Source organism: Myxocyprinus asiaticus, chromosome 4, assembly GCF_019703515.2.
Source record: "Myxocyprinus asiaticus isolate MX2 ecotype Aquarium Trade chromosome 4, UBuf_Myxa_2, whole genome shotgun sequence".
Lineage (NCBI taxonomy): Eukaryota > Metazoa > Chordata > Actinopteri > Cypriniformes > Catostomidae > Myxocyprinus > Myxocyprinus asiaticus.
This window is the reverse complement of record NC_059347.1, coordinates 1,229,767-1,244,169: the sequence shown is the minus strand read 5'-3', so window position 1 is coordinate 1,244,169 and position 14,403 is coordinate 1,229,767.

Sequence of the window (14,403 nt, the reverse complement as noted above, 5' to 3'; positions counted from 1 at the left end):
ATACTTGCCGGTCCAGTGCGGCTCTGAGCCGGCGCTCTCTGCTTCAGAGGAAAGTGTTTTATGTCGTGAGATTATGAGCCTCCAGCCCGATACGGGTCACTGGACACCCCCGGACCGGTTAAAGAGAGAGAGAGAGAGTTTCTCAACAAGCCTTTAAAACGTGAACACGGGGAAGTGTGTCATAATACACCTATGCACTCTGATTTAAGAATAAATCAGATCCATTTTTCATATTGATGGAAGCATCTATGATCTATGCACATTTAACGACCCTTAACCCGATTTAACATGAATCGCGGGTCAACACACCAAATAAGCTCTTTATTTCAAAGTGAATGTGATTTATTCCTGTATTATGTGGAAATGCATCTAATTACAGCTTTCCACCGTCAGTGCAATTTCAAATCTTGCTATATTAATTGCAGTACTTGCTAATGCAGACTATGTGCTTATGTGTCCATGCTCATTTTAGGGCTGCCTATGTTGCTAATATTGTTAGCATCAATGAATCTTTTAAGATCTTAGTGTAACTGTTTCACTGGATTCTATGTTAAATGTGATCATTTTTGTGTGATATTTGCAGTCACGTAGAGTATTGTTGGATCTAAAGAACTGGAGTTAAACCTGAAATCCTTCAGTTCAGTGCCAACAGTTAACAGGATTAAAACGACTCATTACTGTCCAATAACAGAACAAAATCACTTTGACAGGTCAGCTCTCTGCGCACATACATGTGACAAAACAGCGCTGATAATTATAACTATTTATGACACTATTATGTTAATAGTCTTTTATGAGAAACCGCGATAAAACCCCCCAAAGCTATTGTTCAGTAAATGCCACAAAACCTTGTTTTTTCTTTTCACTTTAGAAAACATCGTTTTGATGTAATTACATATCCCTTAAAAAAAAAAAAAAAGAAAAAAAGAAAAAGTGAATTACTGTGATTCTTAGATTCATTTTCTGTTGCGCGGACCTTTAATTGCAAACCCCCAGATTTAATCTACACCATCATCTATAAACTAATTATTGCATATCCAAATTTAGACAAAATTTAGGGGAAATGACCATACTCATCCAACCTCTGATTATGAAGGTGTGTCAAGATAATCAAGAGAGAATTAGGCACCGACGCTATTTTTTTATTTGAACTTTTAAAACAAGGAATTAAACTTTACACGGAGATGTGCATCTGATGGGTTGTTGACCTCGGAAAAATTAAATATTTTATATCCTCGGTGAAGAGAGTAACATCAATTAAGGAATATCAACAGGTTGTTTGAGCAAAACACTTATGAATATAATGTTCGCCTTAAATTCTTGGCCTACAGTCTTGAAACAGGCTCTGCTAACATGAAAATATGGAGGATTTATTTCTGAACATGCACTCAACTGCGAGGACATTCTGATCTCCTACAAATGATTCATTTAATAATTCATCCATTCATTTCAAAAACAATCCCATCAAAGGAACATTCATCTATTTTGCAATAGAGATTGAATGCAGAACTTATAATAACAACAACAAAATGATTATTTCAAAAATAGGTTACTGCAGCTCAGTTACTGAGGAACAATGGAAACAAAGATGTCAGACCTGATGTTGCTGATAGATCCACTTAAATGTTCAAACAGTGCATAAATATAATTAATAAACATGGGCGAAAATCCTCAAAAACATCAAAACTAGAGAATTGATCCTCGTTTGAAGAAACCGCCAACCAATAAAAAAACAAGGGGGGAATGAAAATCGTATTTATTTATTTGTGTTTAACGGTTTCTTTAGATAATTATATATTGTTTTTATTTTCTCTAAAATATGAATTTCTCGGACATTCTTGTGCTCGACAAGGCCATGTAACGGGCCTCACTCGCTTGCGATTTTTCGCCAGATTATTTGGAAAAAGGCACACACCGTTTATAAGCTGTTAATAAACGGTCATAAAATGAGGACCAAATTGATAAACTGCTACGACTCTTTTCGTCACGCAATATTTCGAATCCACGCGGCTTCAGGGCGGTAGTTTGCATGCGTAACACACGCTTTCTACGTGTCGTATAGTAACGTAACGCAACGTAACCTTCATAGTCAAGTCCAGCGTCTAAATCACGCGCACTATGAGAGTAATGACGGTCGATTTGGCACAGTTTTGCCAGATCGTGCCATTTTTACAACTGTGCGAGACCAAGAGGTTTCCTTCTGCCTTATTGTACATCTGTTACATTAACCTTATTTTATCACAACAATACGCCACATTCTTAAACACTGAGCTTTAATAACTCTTTACACCATACATACCCGTAACAGCGTAGCAATCACTGGTCTGAATTTACTGCCGCTTCTCTGTGCCATGAGGCTACAGAAACCACATGGTTGGTGTGACCAGAAACATGAGCCAGACATCAGTTTTGAAGCTTGTCCCTTTGGGTGAAGGGAGGGGTGTGAGTTATGGACATGTAGCTTTTTCATTTCAATAGCCCATCTGGGTTTCTACTGTAAGACCTGCTGCATGAAATATTCAGGGTCCAGTGAAAGTTGATCTGATGATATGGACTGACGCTTCTTTCCCGTCTTTGGACGGGAAAAACATTTGGTATCAGTCTCTTTCTGTATTACCCTGCAGCCGAGGTTTTGCTTTTTTTCAATGAATGGTTGTGAATAATATGGATGTTCTTGGGTGATTCTCACGAAGGCTGTCAAGAAAATGTCCTGGTCATATTGAACCCCAAATCAGTATCAAAATTATGAAATGATATTTTGCATAATGAAGCCTATTAGCCCACATTGCATTGTGAGGTTACTTTCAGGACACTGAAGCGCATTTTACTCCCTGATCCTCATGACCATAACACATCTGGATGTTTTTCTTTTACAGTTGCCATTGTTTTCAATGATGAATCTCATTAACGTAACACAGTCATTACAGTTAAAATAAGCTGTTGTACATCAGTGGAAATGAAAGGCAGTGTCAAGGGAGTGCTAGTGTGATGTTTAAATTCTTTACAATTTAAATAATATATCATTTTATATTTTAGGAATGAGTATCATAATGATCATCTTTTTCACATTGCAGTAATGAAAACTGGGGGGTAAAATGTGTGTAACTGTCATGAAAATAATGTCACAATGTATAAATCTTAATGGCCTTAAAAACAGGCTTATTTTCTATATGCAGAATATAATTTCTTATGATTTCTTTTGAGTTTTGAGTAAAATAGGACCACAACATTTTCTTGACGGGTTTCATTAGAATCATTCACTTGCAAACTGCTTGACTAATGTGTTGCCAATGCCTTTCACAAATTCGATTATTATAAACTTGCATTCAAATAGAAATTAAAGGAATATTCCAGGTTCAATACAAGCTCAATCAACAGCATTTATGGCATAATGTTAAAATTATTATTGACTTGTCCCACCTTTTCTCTGAAAATAAAGCAAATCTGTGTTCCAGTGAGGCACTTACAATGGGGTTGTAACAATGCAGACACACCAGAACTGAGGATGAAACTTTATTAACACTGATAAGCACAACAGGTAGAAAACTTAAATGGAGGAAGGCTTGATGACAGTAGGCAAGGATGTAACTTGCAGCAGACTATATGAACACTGACGAATGAAGGCAGAGGCGAGGGAGGATGATGAAGATACATGCTATGCGGGTAAGTAAACAACACAACACTGAGTAGTGTGGTCTGTAAAGTCCTAGGTTAGACTAGACAATGAATACTGGGCTGAGGTGAGTATATATGCAGTCCTTGATGAGGTGCGTGACTGATTACAGGTGGAGGGGATTAGAAGTCTGGGGATAGTGAATGGTGAATGGGGAGAGAGAGAGTCAGGTGGAGGCGTGACAGGGGTCAATCTGTAAACGTTAAAATACTCACTGGCTGTCTCATTTGGAAGGCTGCATGCTAGGTAGGATGCGTCCTTTGAAGGCTGCAGTATACCGAGTGTCCTTTAAACAAGCCTCGTTTAAACGAGACGGCCTTCGTAGGACAAACAGAAACGGAACGTAACGGTTGCTATGACAGCACGCCACTCTTTAACAAGTGCGAGTGCTTTGAGTGAGAAGGGAACAAAGTCCCTTTAGAAGGGAATGTATGAGGTCAATTTTAGGAGAGTTATAATGATGTAAAGAGAAAGAAAATAGATTTTACAGGTGTGCTTTTAGTCTAATACTTTATTTTAATTATATATTAATATAATTATACATATTATATACTCTGCACCAATCCACTGAGGTACTTCAGCTTGGGAATTAACATTCCTTGCATTTGAACATCATATTTACGAGCAAATTGGCGTCATTTTTTTTAGACATTTCCGTTGAAGCAAAGAATTGTGGGTTGTGAGTGCCCACGAAAGATACACCTCATGCATGCTCCGAATTCCCGTGAAAGAAGGTCGCGTTCGAATGACGCATTCGAAGTGTCCTACTCGCTTTTCTGAAATGAGACAGCCTCGATGACGTATGCGGCCGACAAATGTGACCTCAGGAGGACGCAGCCTTCCAAACGAGACACAGTCAATGTTTCAAAAGTATAGACACGAGACATAAACAATATGTGTGTTAACATGATTTTACTGTCATAAAATCACTTACTAACCACATCTGTGGAAAATCTACATCACAAATAATGCACACGTTTTAACAGAAGAATTAATGTAAGTGCTTTTATAAAATTATAAACTTCACATTTCTGAATTTAAACCCTCCAAAAATTGGCTCCATTCACTTCCATTGAAAAATCTGTAACCTAGATTTTTTTTTTATAATTCTTTTTTATAAATAATTTTTTATGCCACAATGCTGTCAATTCGAGCTTAACTTTTGCTGAACCTGGAATATTCCTATAATGTAATATTCTATGAAAACAGACAAGATCCTTCTTGTGGACTCTCAATTCAGTGGACTCTCTACTGGTACCACCATATTAACTCAACATGTTGGCAGATTATTTTTTGTTTGATATTTCATGTGTACAGTGTATGCCAATTACAGTTTTAACTTTATGGACACCTTTCATCACATTGTGAAATTTGAAATAACACAACAAATTTAAACCAAAATTACTCCAGATTCTCTGGCCTCAACGATGACATCTAATGAAACCTTTTTGGGTTGACACATCTCAATTTTAGTAACACTAACAAACTTAATTGGACACACACACACACACACACACACACACACACACACACACTTTAACAGCTCTTGCACAAATCATATATATTGTCCACCTACCCCCAGTGTGAAGCTGTTACGTGCTCCCTGAAATGTCAGCAGTCCTCTGCCTTACATTAGGAGCACGAGAGGCAAACCAAAGGCAAAACAATCTGAGGAAACTGGGAACAATCATAGGCTGGCTCCAGCGAACTGCCATAAAAAATCCGGCTGCTCCTCGCCTTCAGTCCACTCTATGACCTGATGAAAGATCAATGACTGGACTGGGCCGCCACTGCACCCTCCAGAGCAGCAGAAAACAGTCCAATAAAAAAAGAGACGTCAAGGCCTCCACAAAACACATTTGATGCAACACTACATGTGTATTGAATTTGCCGTAAAAGTTGGGGACCGTTTGCGTCCGCATGTAACGTTTTTTTTTTTTTTTTCACACTGCGGGTTTTACCATGTTAAAACCTCGTCCTTGGACAATGATGGAGCGTGGTGTTGTTTCTCAGTGTACAGATGGGTTAACATAGCCAGTGGAGGCATTTAGCAGAGAACAGCCACAGTAGCTCCAGCCTGCTGAGAGGAGGGGTGAATGGGATTTTTCCCAGGCTAGAGCAGCTCTCCGTTGGGCACACACACTCTGGGCTGACTCATAGTGCTGCTGCTCCTGCTGGACGGAATGCAGCAGCAACCGGCTACTGCCTCCCAAACTGAGCATCACAAAATAGTTCAGTCCCAACATGTATATTCACTCGCCGTGTTTACACCGATACAGCCTAAAGACTGTTAATATATAATTATGTCATATTAAAAATATATAACCTTTTTTCAGAAGGTTGACATGAAATACTTTTTGGAAGTTGACATGTCCTGTGGTTTGACATGGTACACCCTAATGTTGTCATTACTGGAAAAATCAAGTTGTCTTTACATGTCATAAACATTACTTGAAATTTCAAGTTTTGGGCTCATAACTCAAAAATCTGTTTTTTAAATTTATTTGATCTTAAAAATCTATAGAATTTTGTCAAAAATTGAGTTTGAGTCCATTCAGTTAAAATTATTAAGTAGAAACAACAACATATAAATAGCAAATCTGAGTGAAGTCTACTTGCATCTTGTTACTTTGGCTTAAATAGTTAAAGTTCATCCTATATGAACAACAAGTTAAGTGAACTTAATTACCAGTACAAAAGTTTTGGAGACTCAATTCAATTGAGGGAACGAGTTTACTCAATCAACTGACTAAAGTCAACTTATTAGGGGTTTTCAGTGTGTACTCTATTTAAAACTACTTAAACCTGCTTATATTTAGCATTTTTATGCAATCATATTAACTGAGAGTCTACATGGAATAGTTGTACTTTACGGAAAAATAAAAAGCATTTGTCACAACGCAGGACCATTTCAAATCAACATGATGGAAAACTTCAAAGAAATCCTGACAAGTTGCAACACCTAAAATATACACTTTACCTGATAAATTCCTATACATTTAAGCCTATAATCTTGATGTTAATGATAAATAAAAGTCCATGGACATGGTACTGTGGATTTAATTAAACATGAGCTATTTGTGAGTCTTCTGAAATTGGTATTAATTAATATTCAGAAAACTGTCTATAATGAAAATTGGTCTCCTGTTCTGTTAGATTTGATCTGACTTTATGACACTGTACCTCCGTGAAATTACTCTTCAAATTACTATGCTGCTGAACGCACGAGCACTCAATACTGTTGAATAATCAAAATCCACGGACTAACATTCCAATCTGCAACATTCCCATTCTGTAGTTGCAGAGAGACGCACTAATTCGCAAAGTCCACAGACAGACTGCAGATTGCATTCCTGTGTGCTTTGCAACAAGCTCTTTATGGTGATATGTCAGGGGGAAACCGATTTTGTCAGGTGGAGATGAGGTTCAGAAGTTCATGGCTAGTTTAAACTGAGGCATTCCGCACAGTCTTTAAATTTCCATTCAATGGCAGTTTCTCCTCCACCCTCCAGCGTCTGCATGTTCAGCTCTGCACTCGGATCAAATCAGATTGGCTTCTTCTGAGGTACATGTGCAGACCACCAATATGATTAAGATCTCGCGTCTCTGTCTTTTTCCTCAGTACCACATGCTGCTTTATTCCGAGAGGTGATTTTTCATCTCAAATATTACAACAGAGGTTAAGCACAATGACATTACACAAAAAAAGGAATGACAGATCTTCAGAATCATTTTAATTTTTTTGTGACAATGAAGGGTAAAAATTAAACATAAATAAAAAATAAATATAAAAAAGGTTCAAAAGACATTGTTAGAACTTGTGTTTTATCCATTGTGTAAATACTAGACATGAAGAATTTCATTCTTCTTTTGGTACTGTAATTAACGTCATCTGATGTAAAAACATTATTCTCGAAGGTTATGTAAATAGGTGGAATTCATTCACTTTCATGATCCATATAAAGAGGTTTCTACAATCATGAGATGCAGTAAAAGAGACCGATATAAAGAAAGGAAGCTGCTCACAGACATCAGTGTTCTTAAAAGACTAATTGCAGGTGTTTGGTTGTTTGAGGACACAGCATTGAGTGTACGTCTGAACAAACTATTCATCCCAGCTAATTGCCATGCCATTTCCTGTGCATGATTACGGCTAGAATTACTGCGCTTGTTTGTGAAGACACAGTGTCCAGGTCCATTTCAGGAGGACAATTACAGAATGAATACATCAAGAAGACTCACCGTATATCTCTTACATTGTAAGGAAATGCACAACTACAATCTCAGATCTAGCTTGTTTGAGTAATTGCCAAAGACCAGTATGCATTTTTATTTAGTGGTGCATAGGAAAAGTATCCGTCACAAACACTTATATTCCATTTGATAAATAAAGCATCATATGCTTACGAGCCTTCAAATCAATTCAGTGTTATTTATATTATATTATATATTGTATATAATGCTGTAACAATAAACACTGTGATGTGGTAAAACCTTCAAGGGGTTAGTTCACCTAAATCTGAACATTTAACTCCAAACCCGTATGAGGAGATTTTATATAAAATGACAGCATCAGTCACCATTGACTTTCATTGTATGGAAAAAAAGTGAACTGTGACTGAAACTAACATGCTGTTCTGCAAAATAAAGAAAGTCACAGGTGTGGAAGGACATCAGGGTGAGTAAATGAGGACAGAACGTTAATCTTTGAGAGATCTACCCCTTGAACGATCGTGCATGGAGTCCTTCCCTTCCTCCACATTGCCCGAGGACTTGAAACTGTTCTGAAATCACTCATCTGTTTGAGGTGGCAGGATCATCGTGATATTGTGTCCAGATGTGACTCGGTGAATGTTAGTATGTGCCATATCTTATCATGCAGCATATGTTCTCGATCAGATTCAAATATGAACCTCGGCTTCATTAATGCACAGCCACAAACTTTCCATCTCTAAACAGCAGGAGCAGAAGCAAACATCTGGCATTCTGTGTGTTTAAAGTTTGTGTTTGTTGGCTTCAGCGGTCAGTGTTCCATGTTTCAGGGCAGATGAGTGAGGTGGCTTCAAAGACATGCTTCGGTTTGGTTAGAATATTTATGAATGAGGGACAGTTCTGTCCAGTGATGAGGGTCACATAGACCTGAGTGTGATCGGACAGGGCTTGATCCACTGCATCTGACAGATTTCAATAACTGTGCCCCAAGATTCAGTACACGGTGTGATTCTTGGCTATGCTTTTTACTTTGTCAAGAAAAAACACTGATAATATACAACATTAAATTCACCTCTCTGTTTTGTTCATTATTGTGTTTAATTGTGGATCTGATGTTGACTAGGTGTTGATTTTACTGAATTTAATTCACAAGCTCTCAATTCAATTAGATTTCCATTCCATTCAATTTGATTTGAATTCTTCCGGGTGTATTTTAGTTATAATATCTATTTTACTTACAAATGAAACAAATTATTTCTCAAATAAATGTTATTTTATCATTAGTTTTTCATCATTTTGGTCAGATTTTAGCTTTTTATAAATGTACAAATCCTTGTATTCCATCAATAAATATGATGTCTTGACAGTGCATATATTATATTGCATTGCTACATGTTTATTGTTTAAATGTATCATTTGTAATATTTACAAGTACACTGTAAAATCTAATTAGTTGACCTTAGAAAAAGCATGCATACCGATTGCCTTAAAAAAAAAAGATCTAATTAAATATACTTATTTGGCTCAAGTTAATTTTTTTAAGTAACATTAACTAGTTACAAGTAATCTTAACTCTTCTGTGATTCAAGTATCATTGTTTTTATTTAAATATTTAAACTGATTTATATCACGTCTTATACAGTATACGGGAAATTATAACCACACTCTGGGTTAGCCATATAGCACATTGGATTGCAGTATTTCTTAGTGCACATAAATCTGCACTTTTTTAAAGTACAATTGAGTAGAGAAGAATGACCTAAATTTAACATGCCTCAACTTGACCAGAGGTAACACTAATCACCCTAATAACTATCAACCAGCTACAACAAAACAACAACAATAGTTATAAGAATTAAAACTATATAAACTTTTAAATAACAATTATTATTTTTCAACATAAGTTCCCTTGTTTTGACCAAACATACATCATTTATTCAAGCACAGGGGCTTATGAGTATTCCACACAGCCACAATCTTGTACTTGATAATTCTGACTTAGTGGTACTCAAAGCCAAAGTTTGAAGAATGCATATATTTGAGTTATGATTCCAAAATGTGACATTTCAAGTGCTGTTTAATTAGGACCACTTCATTATTTGTTATTAATGACAACTTTAGGGTTTAACGGTAGCTTAATTAAAATGAGTTTTTTTTATAATTTTACATAACTTAGTTTTTACTGTGTGTTTACATTGATATGTATAACAAGAGCTAAAACGGTACTGTCTCTTTAAGAATAGTGTCAGTTCAGGGATCCTCTCACAGAAGTGTTTCACCTGAGCGCATAGTAACAAGAGTGGAGTCCAATGGCTTCTGTACCGCATCTGTGCTGTGTGTGATTAGAATTAATGTTTCTATTTTAGTTATTTTGATCAGTAACTGACAGTAAAGAACAGAAAGGATATTGAAAGAGACATTATTCAATGACAAATGGATTGTGTGGATCTCGTCTTTGGACACGCTGCTGAACTTCTTCACCACTTTAAATCACTCAATCACTGATGACTGAAATCTGAACATTTACCAGCCAGTTGACAATCACAGACATTTCTACTCGCAAAATGCAAAATTTTTACTCGTGAGTGATTTACTTGCATTGTAGAGTGTCGCACATAAAAAAAGTGTAAAAGATGATCTTGGGATTTTAAGAATTGATATCGATATTGTTTAAATGAAGATCGCTATAAGTCTGAAAATTTATACTTAGAAAGACAGACAGATAGATGAACATTATTTGTCCAAAAACCTTAATTTCAAGATATTAGTAACCATGAATGCACAAAATAATATACCGACTAACCTTCATTCCATTTATAAACAGACAACAAGTTCAAAGGTTTCTTTAACAATTCCTGCCCCTCTCATCTGTCCAAAAGCAATACCCCTAAGAGTCACATGATCCTCTGATTCAGCAAGCTGAGTACTAACAAGATAAATGTGTCAACAACAAAGAAAAAAATGTGCCTGTCTTCAGTAAATCAGTGGGGAATGGCATCTTTACAATATACTAAAGTAGAATGGAAGCGATGCGCACTAGTTCTGCCTTCAGCTTTTCTTACTTTAAAGATTATTGAGTAAATGATTCATTTGTCAAAGCTTAAGCAAAGAGGATGTGGCAGCCCATGGTAGCCGAGTTCAACTAGAGTCTTTTTATAATGATTGAATTTGTTGTGATTAGAGCTCTTAAATGATCAGGCCAAAAATATTGACCCCATACTTGCCTTGCTCACTCCTGCTCCCCCACCTCTCTGATATTCCACATTCATCCAAGGTGAGTAAACCACTCTAAATATTCACAGTTGACGTCCATCTAATTGCTGAGCTGAGATAAATCTAATAAAGTTATTTACAGTATGGCATTGAGAGCTGTTGTTTTTGGCCGCTCACCAGCGCAGAGTCGACAACATATTGCCGGAGAGGAGTTTGATGCAGATGTGCAGCCTAACCGTGGTCATACTTCTGTGCCAGCTCTCAAAGGCCTCTAAATAGGTGTCACTTGTGAGGTTAGAACAGTCTGAAAACAGACGTCTTGTTTGCTCACTGACCATGAAATTGCTTTTGATTGCAATGCACCTGGAAAGAGATTAAGAGATCACTTTCATCCTTTTCCCAAAGGATTCCCCTAAATTTTTCAACAAGTTTTTCTTGGTGCTAAGCGTTAATACAGCGGATGTGTGTAATTGTTGAAATACTTCCTCCTATCCCAGCTTAATTTGCAGAGACAACTATAAACAAGTAGGTTTATTCCACTTTGGCTCTGACGCTACTAAATTATTGCATTTACATTTAAATGTATTCATTTGGCAGATGCTTTTAACCAAAGCGACTTACAAAAAGAGGAAGAATACTACATAAGCGATTCATCTTAAGGATTAGGTTAGTGTATTGCTCTATATTGCTCTGTTTGTTTGAGTGTCTGACCAGTCGTGTGTTTGTGGACGACCTGACAAATAGAGCGCAACAGTCTGGTTCCAGATGTAAAAATGCCATTCATTTTCTTCATAGTCAAATTGATTATAAATAAATTCTAAACGTTTAAAGACAGACCTACAGTGAGCTCAGAGGTTGTTAATCGATGGTTTATGCTTCTGCTGAAGTCATCAGTCCACGTTATTTCAACTTCAGTTATTAAAAACGTGTTTAATAGCAGAATTCCTGGTGAAGAACTACACTACCCATAATCCTGAAGAGAGCTCCACCAATCAGAGAATCTCTGCAGCTCCGCCCACTCCCATGATGCACTGTGAATGATGCAGTCTAGTCTCACTACACTCGCAAACTACTTAGATATTTGTATATAAACAGTATATATTAATATTTTGCAATAAAATTTAAATATACAATTTATATTAGGGCTGGGATTTTTAACATGTTAATTTCTACAATTAATAGTTTTTGTTTAATGTGTTAAAAAAACATTAACGCAAGTAATGCAGTAAAATGAAACTTCACTAAAGCTTTTTTTCCCATTTCCTGTGGCCAAAATTGGTGGTACACACTCGAATCGCTGCACAGAAACTGATTGTGTGGAGCAGTGCACATTTATTCATTACGCACGACACATGTCCCTGGCATAATAAACACAGGAATGGATTTACTGCACAGAGAATGGTGACTTCACCCGCAGTCTGGTGAGTCAGGTGTGGAGAGATATGGGCAAGCTGCTGTATCTCTTCGCATTGCCGTACGTACTGGCGCGTGGTGAGCGAAGCTAAGCAGGTGTTTTTAATTAATTCCAATGAGAATCAACCTCGCGAGCGTGGCGCTCAGCTCCTATTGAAATGAACTGATGCCCCTCAGCTTCGCTCCCCATCCGCCAGTGGACACGTACACTCACTTTCATCTGAACTAGTGTCAAAAGCGAAACCACGCAAGGGAGACCCAGCGTGTGAGAAAATAATAGTTTTGAGATTTTAAACTTCAGCAAATTAAACGTCAGCATTTAATATGTTTTACGTCTGTTTATATAGTGTCTAATAAAGCAATGTACACATCAGTTTATCTTGCCGATAAAGTTTGATATGAATTGAATCTGCCCATTTGATCCTATTAGTAAAAAAAAGTCCACTGGAAAACATCAGAAGAATTTGCCCAACATTTAATTACAGCATATCCACTGATTTTAAGGCACATGTTAAATACATGTATCAGAGACCTGAAAATGGGTCTAATTAACTATATCTACTAACTACATGTACATATTTAAATAATTAAAATAAATTATGAATAAATAGTTTCTTGCTAGTTCTTTGAGACAAAGTATAAAGTAAATATATTTATGATTATATCAATGTTTGTTTTAATGTACCATGATTAATCACAATTATTTAGTTATTTACGATATTTGCGATTCATTTGTTAAAATTTTTTAATCGATTCACAGCCCTAGTTTCTATACTTAAAATTAACTTTAAATCAACATTTTTATATTTTTCCAAGTTTTTAATTCAATTACATCATTGGCAATGCATCATGGGATTGTAGTTCATTCTCTCATTGAAGACATAAAGTACGTTGTCTTGTATCTTCGTCTTAGTCTGATTCTCAAATATTTTTTTGCTTCAAATCAAAGTTTGTGATGTTGTGATTCTCTGGTTGGTTTGGTTCATGCTGCACAACTCTTTTATGAAGGACTTTATGAAATCCCTATGGAAAAAATACTTCCGGAACCAAGACAGTTGAAAAAAGTGGGCTTTTGCACTCTATTCCGTTTGATGACGCCAATGTTGCAAAAATGACAAACTTCAGTTTTAAACGGCAAATAAACGACTGTCAACCAATGGCAAGGATACACTGAGGTAAAGAGCATTCACCTAAATCTCAAATTACGTTCAGCTGTTAACTGAAGTAAAAATGACTATTGCATCTGCTTGTAAACACTTTTAAATTCTTCAGTTTGAACAAATGTTAAAGTATTTAACATTTTATTTGAAGAATATTGTTTTTTTTTTTTATATGAAGAATGTATTTACATTTTATATGTAAAGGGGTTTGTGATGCCTGGTGTGCAGCTGCTAAATGTGTTTGTCATGTTATAACATTAGTTTCTTGCTGCCGGCCATAGACAGACCACACTCAGACTCTTCACATCCTAAATACATTTGTTCATTAATTCATTTTCTGCCCACTTCAGCAGAGTCTGGCCTTTCATCAGATGCCAAGAGACCGAGTACAACAACATTCTCCATCCAGTGTCTCTGCAGCCACACCCCCAGCCAAGCTAATAGAGTTAACGTAATGTCGTCTCAGAGGCCATCAGAAAACTGAATTGGGATGAGATGTTTTTTTTAAGCCCATCACTCGGCTCTACCAAGATCATAAAGTGCAGCAGGGTCTTTGAGTTGCTGCTGCACTGCAGACAATCTAATTGGTATTGACATCCTTGTCTCTGAGGAAATTTGACATCTAAGGGCAAACAATTCTATTTAGTCGCCTGAATACTCTCAATGGCAGAGCGGTACAATTCGACGGCGTGCCGTTCGGCTAACCGCGTGCTCCAGAGCGGCGATCGATTT